We start from the raw sequence: 16,064 nt of genomic DNA on the forward strand, positions 1-16,064 counted from the left end.
GCTTCCAGGGGAAAAGGGGGATTTAATTGGATATTAGCACTCCTGATGAAAATATCAGAACTAAGTAATTAATTTAATTTTCAAAAAAAAATCAAGAGAAGCATAAAACAAGAGAGAGAGATCATAAGGAACTGAATAAGGTTAAACTAATTATATTCCTACATGGAAATATGATACTTGTAACTCCTAAGAACTTTTTCATTAGTAGGGTAGTTAGGAATATATTATATATATATATATATAATATATATACGCATATATATATATAATCAGAGGGCATAAATGTAATTTGAATATGATAGGATGAATATCTAAAAACAAATTAAAGGAGGGGGAAAAGAGGCTTGTGCTGGGAGGAAGAGGAAATAAGAGGTAGAAGGGGTGAATTAGTTCACATAAAAGTGACATATGAAAGAGTTTTTATAATGAAAGAGAAATTGGGGGAGTGGTAGACAACTCAGAGCTTTACTCTTATTGAAATTGATTTTTAAAAAGGGAATAATATATATTGGTTGGGTATAGAAATCTATCTTATCCTATAGGAAAGTAGGAGGGAAGTAAATAATAGGAAGGGGGGAGATTGAGAGAAAGTAGAGTGAATTAATGGAGATAGTGGTTGGAAGCAAAACAACTTTGAGGAGGGAAAAGGTGAAAGGAGAGAGACAGAGATAGCGACACATAGAAGAATGGGAAAATAGGAAGAGGGAAAATTTGCAGGAACCAAAACTCATAAATTTTTTATGGCAATCTGATAAAAGCCTCATTTCTCAAGTATATGTTGAACAGAGTCAAATTTGTAAGAATATGTCATTCACCAATTGATAGTCAAAAATATGAAAAGTCAATTTTCAGATGAAGAAATCAAAGCTATCTATAGTCATATAAAATGCTTTAAATCTCTTGCTTAAAGAAATACAATTAAAATAACTCTGAGGTACCATTTCACACTTATCAGATTGACTATTATGATAGAAAAAGAAAATAACAGATGTTGAAGGGGTTGTGAGAGAATTAGAATAGTAATGCACTCCTTTTAAAAAATATATATTTATTTTTCAATTACATGGAAAAATAGTTTTCAATATTCATCCTTTCAAGATTTTGAGTTCCACACTTTTATACCACCCATCCTGTGGCAAACAATCTGATAGAGATTGGACATATAAAATCATATTTAACGTATTTCCTTTAGTTATGGTTTGAAAGAAGACTTAGAACTAAGGTGAAAAAAACCTATGAGAAAAAATAAAAAATAAAAGAAATATTAAATATTAAAGTAAACATAGTATGCTTTGCATTCAAAATCCATAGTTTTTTGACATGTGAATGGCATTTTTCCTTAACAGGTCCGTGATCACTGAGCTACTGGGAGAAGTTTTGTACATCATAGTTGATCATATCACAATGTTACTATTAATTTGTAAAACCTTCTCTTGGTTCTACTCACTCAGCACCAGTTTATGTATGTCTTTCATTTTTTCTGGAGTCAGGCTACTCATAATTTAGCTATCAGCATCATGTTGATGTCACAAAAGGAATTTGGTAGGATTCCTTCATCTATTTTTTCAAATGTTTATATAGATTGAAATTAATTCTTCTTTAAATATTTAGTAGACTTCTCTTGTGATCCATCTGGACCTAGAGATTTTTTTTCTTAGGGATTTCATTGATGTATTGTTCACTTTTTTTCTGAAATAGAACTGTTTGAGTCTTTTATTTCTTTGTGGGCAATTTGTATTTTTGAAAATATTCATGAGTTTCATTTAGATTGTCAAATTTTATTGGCATACAGTTGGACAAAATAGATTCTAGTTATTACTTTAAGTTCCTCTTCATTGGTGAAGATTTTATCCTTTTTCTTGATATTGGCAATTTGGTTTTCTTCTTTTTTAATTAGATTAACCAAAATTTTATCTAATTAATTGATTTTTTTCATAAAACCAACTCAATTTTATGTGTTAGTTAAAATAGTTTTCATAATTTCAGTTTTATTGATATCTTCTTTGATTTTTAGATTTTCTAATTTGGTATTTAATTGGGTATTTTAAATTCATTTTTCAGCTTTTTTAGTTGCATGCCCAGTTCATTTATCTCCTCTTTCTAGAATTCATTCATGTAAGCATTTGGATATATAAAATTTCCCCTAATAATTGCATCCCATAAGATGTCTCATAACTCATTATCTTTGTTGAAGGTATTTGAATATTTCTATGATTTATTGCTTGATTCATTCATTAATAGTAGTAAATTTAATTTCTGATTAATTTTTAACTTATCTTTCCACTGCCCTTAATTACATGTAATTTTATTACATTAAGATCTAAAATGGATGCATTTAATATTTTTGCATTCCTGCATTTGATCATGAGGTTTTTATGTCCTAATACATGGTCAATTTTTGTATAGGTATATTCTTCTCTACTCCCATTCAATTTTCTCCAGAGCCTATTATAAATTTTCTTTCTAAGTTTTATATAATTCAATTCACTTTCTTGACTTCCTTCTTGTTTATGGTTATATTTATTTAATTCTGAGACAGGGATATTAAGATACTAATATAATTTTGCTGTCTATGTCTTCCTCTCATTCTCTTAGAATTTGGATGCTTTACCACTTGGTGTATATAAGTTTAATACTGATATTACTTCATTGCCAATGGTATCTTTTAGAAAGATGTAGTTTCCTCCCTTGTTAAAAAATTTTATTTATTTAAGGCAATGGGGTTAAGTGACTTGTCAAAGGTCACAAAGCTCGGTAATTTTTAAAAATCTTAGGCCAGATTTGAACTTAGGACCTCTATCTGCTGCATCATCTAGCTACCCCCTTAACCCAGCTTTTCTTATTTCAGCTGACTCATGATATATTCTGCTTTTACCTTTACCCTGTGCATATCTTTCTGCTTCAAGTATGTTTCTTGTAAACAACATATTATAGAATTCTGGTTTTTAATCCACTCTGCTATCTGCTTCTGTTTTATGAGAGAGTTCATCCCAATATTCACCATTATGATTACCAACTCTGAATTTCTCTTCATTCTATCTTCCTCCTATTTGTATTTTTCTCTCTTCTTTCTCCTTATTCTTCCTCAGTGTTTTGCATTTGATTGCTACCCCCCCTTAAAATGCCCTCCCTTTTATCAGCCCACTTCCCTTTTCTTCTTCCTTCCCTCTTTTATTTCTTTTTGAAACTTTAACTTTTCCTCTTACTTTTTATCATCCCCTTCTTCCCTTTTCTCCCTTTTCCCCCTTGATAGATAGATTTCTAAACCAATTTGGGAATGTATGTTTTTCTCTCTTTGAGTCAAATTTATTGAGAGGAAGTTCTACTCAGTGTTCATACTCTCATTTCCCTCTACTATATTAGGTCCTTTGTGCCTCTTAACATGTTTTTTGTTCTCTAATGCCTCTGCCTTCTCCCAACATAATCCTTTTTTTATGTCCTAATTTTTTATGGTCATTTTGTCCCCACTCTCTTTATCAAAGCCTACTCATTTCAACTGTCCTGATAGAAAACAATTCCCAAGAGCCATAAGTATCCTCATATCATAATCAATTTATTCTCACACCCCCCCACTTTCCATGAACAATTCCTCAACCTGTTGCAATCTAAATATGACTCTCAAGAGTCAAAAGTTTGTTCTCATCACAGTCAATTTATACCCACACCCTCTATCTAAATATACTCCTTTCAAATTTTCTAAGAGAAATATAATTCTCAAGAGTTGTGAATATCATCCTCTTATTCAGGATATATACAATTTAGTATTATTGTCTAACAATTTTTCCCCTTTCCATTTATCTTTTTATGCCTCTCTTGATTCTTGGATTTTAAACATCAAATTTTCTGTTCATTTCTGGTCTGTTCATCAAATAAGTTTGAATGTCCTCTATTTTGTTGAAAATCCATCTTTATATGTTGATTTTTGATTGTAATCAATTTCCTTTGCCCTCCAATCCTTTAATGTTAAACCTGATAAGTCCTGTATGATCCTGACTATGGTTCCCCAGTATTTAAATTGTTTCTTTTTTGGCTGCTTGCAGTATTTTCTCTTTTAGTTGAAAATTCTTAAATTTGTCTATAATATTTCTTTGAATTTTTATTTTGGGATCTCTTTCTGGGGGGGGAGTGATTGGTAAGATTCGTTCAAGGATTATTTTATTTTATCCTAGGATATTAGGACAGTTTCCCATGTTAATTACCTGCAAGATATTGTCTTTTTTTTAAATCATGGCTTTCAGGTAAACCAATAATTCCTAAATTAACTCTCCTTGATGTATTTTTCAGGCTGGCCATTTTCCCTAAGAGATACATTTTCTTCTTGTTTTTCAATTTTTTGGTTTTGTTGATGCAGTCTTGGTATCTCATATAGTCATTCATTTCAATTTGTTCAATTCCAATTTTTAGGGTTTTATTTTCTTCAATAGCCTTTCAATTGGCTAATTTTTACTTTTAGAAGAGTTTATTTCTTTTTCCATTTGGTCAATTTTACTTTTAAAATGACTGTTTTCAGTTTTTCGTAATTATTCTGCATGAATGTCATATCTTTTATCCAGTTTTTTTCTTCCTCTCTTCTTTGTTTTTAAAATTCTTTTTTGTTCTTTCAAGAGGTCTTTTTAAATTTGAGACCAATTCATAAGCCCCTTAAAGACTTTACGTGTAGGCATTTTGTCACTGCTTTCCTCTTATGTGATGATGTTTTATCATCCCATCAGAAGAGTAGCTTTTTATGATTAGTGCTTTTTTATTTTGCTCATTTTGACAGTTGAGCTCTATTCCTATTCTGCAGGGTACTGGGGTTCTGGTCCCTGGCTTTCCACTCCGGTGTTTCTGGTATTTGTGGTTTGCTGCCAGAGCTAGGTAGCCCGATGCCACACCAGAATTCTGGGGCTCAAAACCTTGTTCTCCAAGATAGGATTGGGACCCTAACAGCTACCCTACTGAACTGGGACCCGAGCTGCGCTGAGGCCTGACTAAGAGCCTCTTATGGCTTTACAACTTTCCCACCTAGACTGTGCTTCACTCCCCTTTTACCCTCCAAGATAACTCATTGAAAAGTTGTTTCACTGTTTTTTTTTGTGGGTTCTGTCACTTTAGGTTCTATTTAGAGATTTCATTTGGGTAAAATTCTGGGAGCTTCCTAGCAATACCATCTTGATTCTGCTCTCAAAGTCCCCACTAATGCACTCCTGATAGATTTGTGAACTGAACTGGAGAAAATTTGAAAACCCAAAGGACCATAAAACTATACATACTCTTTGACCCTAGCAAAACTACTGCTAAAATCCCCAAAAGAAAAATAAGAAGGAAAAGGAATTGAGGGGGTGCCTGTTAACTGAAGAATGACTGAACACATTGTGTAATATGATTTTGATGGAATACTATTGTGTTATAATAAATGATGAGCAAGATAGTCTCAGAAAAACCTGAAAAGACTTACATGAACTGATATAGAGTGAAGTGAATAGAACTCAGGAGAACAGGCTACATAATAAAAGCAATATTTTGTAGTCAGCTGTAAATTATTTAACTATTCTCAGCAGTACAATGACCCTAGACAGTTATGAAAGTCTTATGATGAAAATTGCTCCCTACCTCCAGAGAGAACTGATGGATTTTGAATGAAGATGGGAGCATACTTTTTAAAACTTTCATTATAATTTTTGCCTGTTTTCTTTCATTAAATGGCTAAAATGGAAATATATTTGTTTTACATTACAAATAGTCTATATTTCATTTCTTGTCTTCTCAATGAGGGGGAAGAGAAAGATGGAAGGGAAAGAATTTGGAACTCAAAGTTAAAAAATTTTAAAAATTGTTCTTACATGTAATTGAAAAAAATAAGATGCTAAAAAGCAAGGAAGAGATGTAAGACTGTAGATCAGCAGAGAGGCTGAGACAACATGGGTAGATATGATAATTGTTGGCAAGATTGGTAATTAAATTCATGGCAACTGATGAGATCACCAAGTGAAATAGTATAAAGAGAGAAGAGAAGAGGCCTAAAGACAGAACTCAATGAGACAACTACAGACGGGGGCTTGATCTGCTTGAAGATCCAGAGTAGTCTGAGAAAAGTATATCAAGGAGTAGAAGATGATCAGTAATGTCAAAGACTGCTGAGAGGCTGAAGAGAATGAGGCTTGAGAAAATTCCATTGGATCTACCAACTAAGAAATCATTGGTAACTTTGGAGAGAGTAGCTTTGGTGAAATGAGCAAATCATATTTTAAAGGGTTAAGAGGAGGAATGAGAGGAGAGAATGTGGAGGCATCTATCATAGATGATCTTTCCAAGGACTTCAGCTACAAAGAGCAGAAGAGTTCTAGAAAAATTCTTAAAATAGAAAGTAGGATCAAATGAGAGTTTATTTTTCAGGTTGGAGGAGATTCTGGCATGTTTTTAGGCAGTTGCAAATGAGCCAATAGATAGGAAGAGACTGAATAGAATTGAAAGAATGATGATTACAGAGGGGGAATTGTGTTGGAAGAATAACTTGCACATCAGAGAAATAACCAGAGATCTGAATAACTTATTTTTATTTGTACCTTAAAAGAATTCATGAAAGATTCTTTTTCTTGTTTTACAAAACACTTCTCTAATTTGATCCTGGAGCAAGGCAAATTAAGATGGTCACAGAAGTATCTAATAATATAGACTTTCTCTATGGAATTTAATTTCTCTTTAGGGGCAAGAGAATTCAGTGGTTAGCTATTACCACAGGGATTTTGTTGCTTTCTGAAGGCAGAGTTTATCAATTCACTTAAATACCCTATGGAGGTTATAGACTGCAGTTAAACACTTTAGGATGAGATACTGTGCATGAGTTTTGATTTTGCACTTTTAGAAGTACACTCCCATGGATGAGATCACAGGACCCCAAAATTGAAGGCAAAATATTAAGGATATGAATCTTGTTTGTCATCTGGGATTATAGGGTCTAACCTCTGCATTTTTTTAGGTGAGAAAACTGAAGTAGAGAGTGGTTACTTGTGGTTCTAACCTTTTATGTGATCAATGTGATGGGGAAGTAGGAAAAGTAGTAACATAAGAGTTAGAAATAATTTGGCACTCTTCATGACTCTATCTCTAAATTACTATGAAACATTTCCTTTTATGTTTTTTATAATAAATTGATGAATTTTGTCAAATTATTTTGCCACTTTTTGATGTAATAAGCAATTTGAAACTATTTTGTTATTAGTTTTCTGAAATAACATATAATGTGTTGAAAAATTCTGCACCCTCTTTCTAAATATTTATTTAATATTTTTGTCCATATTAATAAGAAATATTGTTCATTTTCTCATTTAAATTGTCATTTTGCTGGCATATAATTATTTCTAATAATATCCTTTATTTCTTTATTGTGAATTCTGCTATTTTTTATTTTTATTTTTCTCTTTTTGCACAAAAATTATTTGTGTATTTTGTTAGACCATTAAAATAGTTCAATTTTTTCAAGTCAATATGTTTCAATTTTGTTTAATGCTTTTTAGAATTCCTATTTCTGTTTGGTTGGGTTTTTAAAATATTTTATTTCTAGTTTTTTTTCAGTTCTATGACCAAATAACTTCTTTCTTTTGTGGAAAAAAGTTTTTAAAGAAATAAATTTCTCTCTTGAGTCTGCTTTGTCTTCTTCCTAAATGTTTTTGATATGTTAACTCACTCATTAAAAAAATGCTTTTGTTTTTTTGATTCCTCTTATACTCTTTTTCTGATAATTTCTAATATAAGAAATACTAACTTTTCCCTTCTTTCTCATTTCTTCCCTAGTGTATTCCCTTTTCCCTTCTATTTCTTCTCTTAAAACAAAGACAAAACAAATCAAAAACAGGTCCTTGATTTATCCTTTTTATTCCTTCTGCAACTCTGTATATCAGGGAGATTCTGAAAGTTCTTCTCTAGTCTCTATTGGAATGTAAATACAGTGATACTCCAATACTTGTCAGCTTCATAACTCATTAAAACTTATATCATCACATTTTAATGAAAAAAAATGTTGCAGCACTCTGCAATTGCTTAAGATCATTTGCACTTGCTACAACTATTAAGAGTTGTGATGCTGCTCACGCTTAGTGGCCCTCTCTGGTGCTCCTCTCTCTTGATAAAATAGAGATCTATCGTCAGCCTCCACCTCAGTCTCTAGTTAGCTCACAAACAGTCCAGTACACCAGTGTAAGTCCACTAGCTTATTGTTTGGGCCCTGATTGGTTCAGACTGAGTGTAAATAGCAATTGTTTCTGTTTTGACCAGTAACCAAGGGGCTTCTGTCCCAGACTGATTTTTTTTAACTATGAAAAAAAAGACTATGCGTTACTTCATTTCATACTTATCTATTTTATTTACTGAGAAGCGCTAAGGAATCTACCTTCTCAGTTTAATTTTTTTTTGAACTAAATAAAATTGTCCAAAAGTTGCATAGCTCTGTTACCTAGCCTTAATCACTGAATAGATTTTGCCTCAGTCAAACTGTGACCTGAGAAAGGTTGGTTCTTGTCTTTCCATATTGAAGAAGACCAAACTGACATCACTATGTTTGAGACAAATTACAGTGTGTTCAACTGTGGTTGATCTGACCAATATGAGATTGGAATTCTCTACAACAGGTTGGGCACAAATAGTACTTGTGAACACCTGGGGTGGGTTCTCTAAACTTAAGTATGTCACATTTCCTTTGGGCTGTTTCAATTCTACCTTTCTCGTAGACTGTAGCATCCTCACTGATGAGGGCACACCATGCTGGGTGGTCCTATGCCAGTGTATCCCATGCTGTACTATCAATTCTAAAATTCTTCAATGAGACTTTCCAGGGTATCTCAGTATTGCTTTTTCTGACCCCTTGTGAGTATTTGCCCTGTGTGAATTCTCCATAAAATAGTTTTTTTTGGCAAGCATACATCTGGCATTCTAACAACATGTCCAATCCATCATAGGTGCACTTTCTGTAGTAATGTTAGTAGTAGGGGCAGCTAGGTGGCACAGTGGATAAAGCACCAGCCCTGGAGTCAGGACTACCTGGGTTCAAATCCGGGCTCAGACACTTAATAATTACCTAGCTGTGTGGCCTTGGGCAAGCCACTTAACCCCATTTGCCTTGCAAAAATCCTAAAAAAAAATGTTAGTAGTAGTAGGTGCACTCTCTGCAGTAATGCTAGGCAGTTTAGTTCAAGAAAGACCTCAGTGTTCAGGATCTTCTCCTGCCAGGCAATCTTCAGAATCTCTTCTAAGACAATTTAAATGGAAGCAACTCAGTTTCCTGAAATGGTACTGGTAGACTGCGCAGGTTTCACAAGCATATAGCCATGAGGTCAGCACAATGTCTCTGTTAGACCTTCAGTTTGGTAATCAGTCTAATACCTCTTCTCTCCCACACTTTCTTTCAGAGTCTCCCAAATACTGAACTAGCTCTCGTCTTGCAAATGTCAGCCTTAATTTCAATGTGTACCTCCTTGGAAAGGACACTGCCAGGGTAAGTGAACCTGACCACAGTGCTCAAAACTTCTCCATTTGCTATGGTCATGCAAATGTCAACCTTAATTTCAATGTGTACCTCCTTGGAAAGGACACTGCCAGGGTAAGTGAACCTGACCACAGTACTCAAAACTTCTCCATTTGCTATAATTTATTGTCCCACATATGAATGGTGTGGTGCTGGCTGATGGAGCACCTGTGTGTTCTTGACTTGAACAATTAACCTGTGTTAATTGTTAGACCATAATTAGTATAAACAGCAGACAATCGATCCATACTTTGTTACATCTCAGCTTCAGATGCGGCATTGAATGCACAATCATCTGCAAACAGAAGATCGTACACCAATACTCTCTCTACTTTGGTCTTTTCAAGTTGAAGAATATGTCATTAGTGGGTTAGCTGACAATGAGGCCATGTTCATCCTCACTGAAGGTGTTCAACTTTAGTTTTAAAAGGCAAGGTCTCTCTGTGTATCTAAGGCATTCTCTAGTTGTCTTGAACCATATATGGCCATCGGACCCAAATGCTCAGGAAGAGAAAATAAAGTTGATGACTTTGCATAACACTTAAATCCACTTCAGTTACATGCCACAGCATCACTTCCCTGATGTCATGATCTTCAAAAGAAGGGCAAATACCCATCATGCCAGGAACTCCTCAGTATAGATAAAGTGAAGTTAAATTTTATTTTATTTTATCTTTATGTAATTAATTGCCTTTTTATCCATGTCTATTTAATTTTAAGACTCTGTATTACAAAACAACCTTAATATTAAATATTAGCCCAGTAAAATGCGATCATTCTGGGGAACTTTCATGAATTATTTCAAATTATATTATTTCCTATTGAAAAAATTCATTCTCTACTCATTGGATTCATCAAGTATTCCTGAACAAACTAACAATGAATATTGACGTATCACTGTAATTTATTATCATTTAGCCCTTTTAATTATCTGACTCTAATTACTTTTTTCCTGTTCCTCTTATGCCTAGTGTTTGTTTCAAAAAATTCTTCTCAATCCTGTTTCTTTTCATCAGAAATCCTTAGAAGTCCTCTATTCTATTTATGATACATTATTCCTTGTGCTTCTTACCTCCAACTCACCCCTTCCCAGAGGAAGGCTGCTATTCTTGGCTGCTATTCTTGATTATAAGTCTTTTCACTTGCGTTTTTGGTATACTTTATTCCAAAGCTTATTCTCCTTTTTTTTCAATGCAGCATATTCTTATATTATCCTAACTGTGGTTCCATGGTACTTGAACTCTTTTTGTATGCTGCCAGGATTTTTTCTTTGATGTGGAAGTTCTGGATTTTAACTATAACATTCTTGGGTATTTTCAATTTAGGGATTCTTTCATGAGGTGCCTAGGGGATTTTTTTTTCTATTTCTACTTTGCCTTCTGGTTTTAATAGATAAGGGCAATTTTCTTTTATGATTTCTTGAAATGTGGTATCCAGGTTTTTTGTTTGGTCATGGTATTCAAGGAGTCCAATAATTCTTCTATTATCTCTCCTCAATCTGTTTTCTGGGTCAGTTGTATTTGATGTTTTAATTCTTTTTAGTCTTTTGCCTTTTTAAAAAAATATTTCTTATTGTTCAACTAAATTCTGTTTGCACCTTTCTATTTTCTGGGATTACATTATTTTGGTCATGTGTCTTTTATTCTGTTATTTGTTTTGCATTCAATTATTTCCATTAGTTCTAATTTTTGTTTTTATAATCTCTTGTGACATTTTTACCATTTGTTCTTAGATTCCTTTGAAGTCATCATTTCTTGATCCTTACATCCTATTGTGCTTATTGCAGAGTTACTTCCTTCTTCTTAGTTAACCTCTTAGGCTTATCTTAACCCATAGAATTTCTTCATTTTATTTGGCATTTTCTCTTCTTTATTCATATCTTTAGCTTCAGTCCTGACTTTTTCTGAGAGAACTTTTTTCTTTCATCTTTTGAAATCTTCATTGGAATAGTTAGGGCTCAGTCCTCTCTCCTCTGTAGCTTTAATTTTCCTCCTTTGGTTTCAAATGGGTAGGCTAATTCCTGCCCTTTTCTGTAATAGTGGTCTGGGAGAGGGAGAAGGGGTAGGAGTTGGAGCTAGGGCTTACACTCTCTGCCTTAATCCCTATTTTCTCCAGTGGCCTGATGCATGTTCAGACCCTATCTCCTCCCCCTTGTGCTATTACCCATTGGGAGTTGGCATTGTCTCTTTCTATGACCCTGACTCTAGGTCCCAACCAGACATGAGAGACAGTGTTGGCTTCAAGGACTTTTGGAGGGTCCTGAGGCACTTCTGTTTTAACTCTGTCTTCTTGCTCACTCCACATGCTGCAACGAATGTCAGGGTAGAACCAGCTAGGACTGAAATTAGGGGGTTTTAAACTTTCTTACTCAATTATAATTGTGACCAGAGTTCCTGAAGACTTCCTGACATCTTTTGCAGTATTTGATAGGATGGAAGTACTTACTCATCTTTCCCTTTAAGTTTACTGAGCATTGTTTTCTCTGGGACTCTTTTTAACCTTTGCTAGAGCATTCTGGGATTATTTGTGGCTTTTCATATTGCCATCTTTATTAGAAGTTTATTTCTACCAGCGCCAGGTGGTGCAGTGGATAGAGCACTGGCCCTGGAGTCAAGAGTATCTGAGTTCAAATTCGATCTCAGACACTTAATAATTGCCTAGCTGTGTGACCTTGGGCTAGTCACTTAATCCCATTGCTTTTCAAAAACAAAAAACAAAAAAAGCAGCAGCTAATTTCTATGGTACATTGCTTAACTGGTGAGGAACTCTTCAATTATAAAATAAAGTGAACTACCCTAGAGAATCTTTAAAATTCCTTCTAGTTTTCATAGTTTAGGATTCTAGAAATGTTCATCATCAAGTATATTTTAAGTCTGTACAAAAACCAACTGGAAAATGAAAAAAAGTAATTCATTCAGATATTTGGTCTAACTTACATTTTCATTTTTCACTTTTCTTGTATAGATAGCACCCTAGATTACTAAGTCTGTTGTGGTTCCTCAGTTTGATATCACAATAATGGTTCAATTTTCTAATATTCTTTAAGTGAAAATTTCAATATAGCTATACTGTCCTTTTCACCTTCTTATGACTCTTTCTTGTCCTTCCAAATGTCCTCCATAGATATTTCTCCCAAAGCGTTAGTAAGATTCCTTAGGGATATTAAATATTTTTATGAAAACCATTGTTAAAACTTAAGTTTTTGTTTCTTGATCAATATATGAGTAAATTATTTCCTGTTTAACTGATACTTTGGCTATATTGTTTATTCCATGTATTTGAGTCATCTTGACACTATGGCATAGCCTGCTTACATCCACCAGGTACGTCTCCTACACCTGCAATTCACTTACAATCAACTCCTTAGAATTCATGGTGTTTTATGGTATTCATGATCTTCAGTCATAAGGCATTATTGGAAGAATATTGACATTAGGAAGCATTTTGGAATTGTTGGACGGATTTTTCCATTTTCCAAGTAAAAATTAGGCTATTTTCTTCCTCCTATTCAACTCAAAAGTCCAGCTCATTGTGCTTTTATAGTTTTCATCCAAAATATATTTATTTGACTATCTCAATTAAATACCTGTTCATTTGACTATAGTAATCAGGGCAGTAGACTTTATTTAGCCTTTTAGTTTGGTGAGGATTTCTAGGATAATCTCTTTTAAATAGCTGTAGATATCATTGAAGAGATCGTCTAGTTTTCTGTGACTTGATTTGGTCAGAAAACAGGAATATTTCATAGAAATCCCAATTGAAATAAATATTTTGACTTAACTTCTGTTCATTCTGCTAGTATATATTCCAGTTCATCTAGCCACCGCCCCCCAAAATATTGAAAATGAACTACATTGGAAACAATCATATATGAATAATATTTACTGTCAGTTGATCACTGTAGATACAGATATAACCTCATATATTATAATAAATATTGCATAATATTTTGTTTTGTTTTTGTTGAATTATTATGGCAAATTATCATCAAGAAATTATGTTAATGTTAATTATAATGATGTAATTGAGATCACCAGTGTATCAAAATGAACTATAACCAAGATAGTAAATTTCCTTAGAAATAAATTCAATGCTGTTCAGTTTTCAAGGTAAATTTGAACATTTGGTGAGTCTATAGCTTTCTTGAATATGTCTGATTCCCAAAGGGCTCTTTTCCATTAATCTTAAATGCTCAAAAATAATATAAATTATATAAGATTCTGCTCTGTAATAGATTTAAATCAAAATTTTAGTTTTCTTTACTCAGTAAGAAAGTAAAGTTTTTAAATAAATAAATTCATCTATTTTCTTCTCTCCATCTATCCTGTAATGTTCTGACAGCGTGGTACTGTGACTCACTAGGCTAATCTCCTCCATTCGTGAAATATTTCAGTGCCCACACATTTTCAGTTCTCATGACTTTCTTTTGTTCTGGTGTTTGAGCCAATTATGTTTGCTATTCATCAGTGGATTAGGCAAGACTATACCATTTTATGCTGTAGTGTCTTTCATTACAAATCATTTACTGTACTTTTTCCTCTCCCAATTCCTGGTAGAAATCAGTAACATGACAGGAATGGAGGAAACAGAAATCAAGATACAATGTATCCTGTAGAAAGGTCCATTTTGCCAGGGACAATCTGAAAGAACTAACCAGTGAAGAAGACCAGAAATGGCTATATATTTGCAAATCCTTTAGAAGATCATAAGACCATGAAAAATGTGATGTAGGGAAAAGATTGATGAAGCACCAAGCTGAAATGCTGTTTAGGTGGATTAATCCTACTAGAGTTATGAGCTCATGTTTTTCAGTCTTGACCTGGATGTGTTCAGTTACTTTCATCTGCTAGAGCAGAGTGCAAATAAAATATAGTATATCATGGCAAGAGATAATGGTAGACTGGACAAGAAGTTTTAAAGGCCAAGGCATAGATTTCTTCATATTTGAGTCCAACAAAAATGGCATAGTAAGTACCCTAGGGGTATGTGAGAAGAGATAGAATCCTACTCAGTTCATCTGGGTTATCAGAAAGAATTTATGGAATAGTTGTATGTATAGCTTTTCCAAAGAAAAGTTATTTTTATGGAATTAACTTTCTAGGATATAATAGAAACAGATTAAATTGGAACAGTACAAATATATGAAAATAGGAAAAATTTAAACTTATCAGCAATTGAAAATCACGTAAGTACTTAAGTGAACAAACAGATTAACGAACATTGGGTCTCTGAATCTTGCCTAACTCCCCTTTTACTTTCTCTTCCTCTTCTGACTTGGTCTAGAAATGTGAAGGATTGAAGCTTGACAAGACAGCATATCCTCAGAATTTTTAGGCCAACTCTATAACTCTTAGCTGATCAGATTGTTTTCCTCTCATCTTAACATGAGATTGATCATTTTTTTTTGGTATATAATTTTCTTTAAGATCTTGTTTTTTTAAGTGTATATATATATATATATATATATATATATATATATATATATATACCATTATATATACAATTAAATATTATATATATATTAAATTTTATTTATTTAAGGTATTGGGTTTAAGTGACTTACCCAAGGTCACACAGCTAAGTAATTAATAAGTGTCTGAGTCTAGATTTGAACTCAGGTCCTCCTGACTCCAGGGCCAGTGCTCTATCCACTGTACTACCTAGCTGCTCCTAAGACCTTGTTTTAAACCAAAGGGCCAAAGACCTACAAATCTAAAACTATGGCTTAAATACTGATTTAAAGACACGGTTACTCCAAGTGTTGATGTTGTTTCCTGTCTTTTCCCCCCATATATTAAACAATCACCCAAATCAAAACACAAACATTTGCTCAAGATTTTATATTTTGGGGCATCTTCACCCCCAAAAGTCTTTGTATTCTCTCCACTGTTTCCCAGTGTCCAAACCCAGGAGTCAGTGGTGATCTCCTTCTTAAAGCCTTCTTACTGGCAGCTGGCACTCAGCACAGGTACCATAACACTGAGTTCACATTGGCATGGTCCCTGAGCTTTGTTTTTGTTTTGTTTTGGTTGCTGTTGGCTTGTTCAGTCCTGATGCAAGCCCAGTTAGGGAGGAAAAAGCCGATCAACAAATACCTGGCAGCCCTTTGGGCGACTTTCGGTTCTGTGGGTGCCAGCAACCTTGGTTTTTCAGAGGTGATGATGTGAGGGTGGAGCTTCGATCAGACTTAGGATAGAACAATGTCCAAAAACATCAGGTTTCTCCATTTGTGATTTAGTGAAAGAGAGGTAATCATAAGGGAGAATAAGAAAAATTTAGACTGTAAGGGACCTTAGACATTATCTAATTCAACTACTTTATTCAACTGATAAAGAAACTGAGTCCTAGCGAAGGAAGCACTTCTCCAGGGTTATTAGTAAATAATATATCTTCTGTCTACCAAGAATTAAAAAAAAAGTAAGACAGCTCTTTGGTTAATTCACCTCCCAATCTGATTTCATACTTTTATTGATTTTTTCTCATTAATATACAAAATATGAAGTTATGCATACTTATATCTGGCATTGTCAACAAATAACAATTTTTTTTTAGATTTTTGCAAGAC

The 16,064-nt window shown here is 33.6% G+C and overlaps 1 protein-coding gene across 5 annotated transcripts in view; it reads left to right on the top strand.

Annotated features, from left to right (window-relative positions):
- DIO2 (iodothyronine deiodinase 2) overlaps window positions 1-16,064 on the top strand; it is a 361,142-nt gene that overhangs the window by 252,847 nt on the left and 92,231 nt on the right. For 4 of the 5 annotated variants that reach the window (XR_012478182.1, XM_074235614.1, XM_074235610.1 and 1 more), the window contains exon 3: window positions 9,384-9,469. The gene's annotated coding sequence lies outside the window, so the exon portion shown is untranslated. Of the gene's footprint in view, window positions 1-9,383; window positions 9,470-9,492; window positions 9,575-16,064 lie in introns of those variants that run through there. The other variant, XM_074235612.1, reaches the window with a different exon arrangement.

This window comes from Macrotis lagotis, chromosome 4 (genome assembly GCF_037893015.1).
Source record: "Macrotis lagotis isolate mMagLag1 chromosome 4, bilby.v1.9.chrom.fasta, whole genome shotgun sequence".
NCBI classification, from domain to species: Eukaryota; Metazoa; Chordata; class Mammalia; order Peramelemorphia; family Peramelidae; genus Macrotis; species Macrotis lagotis.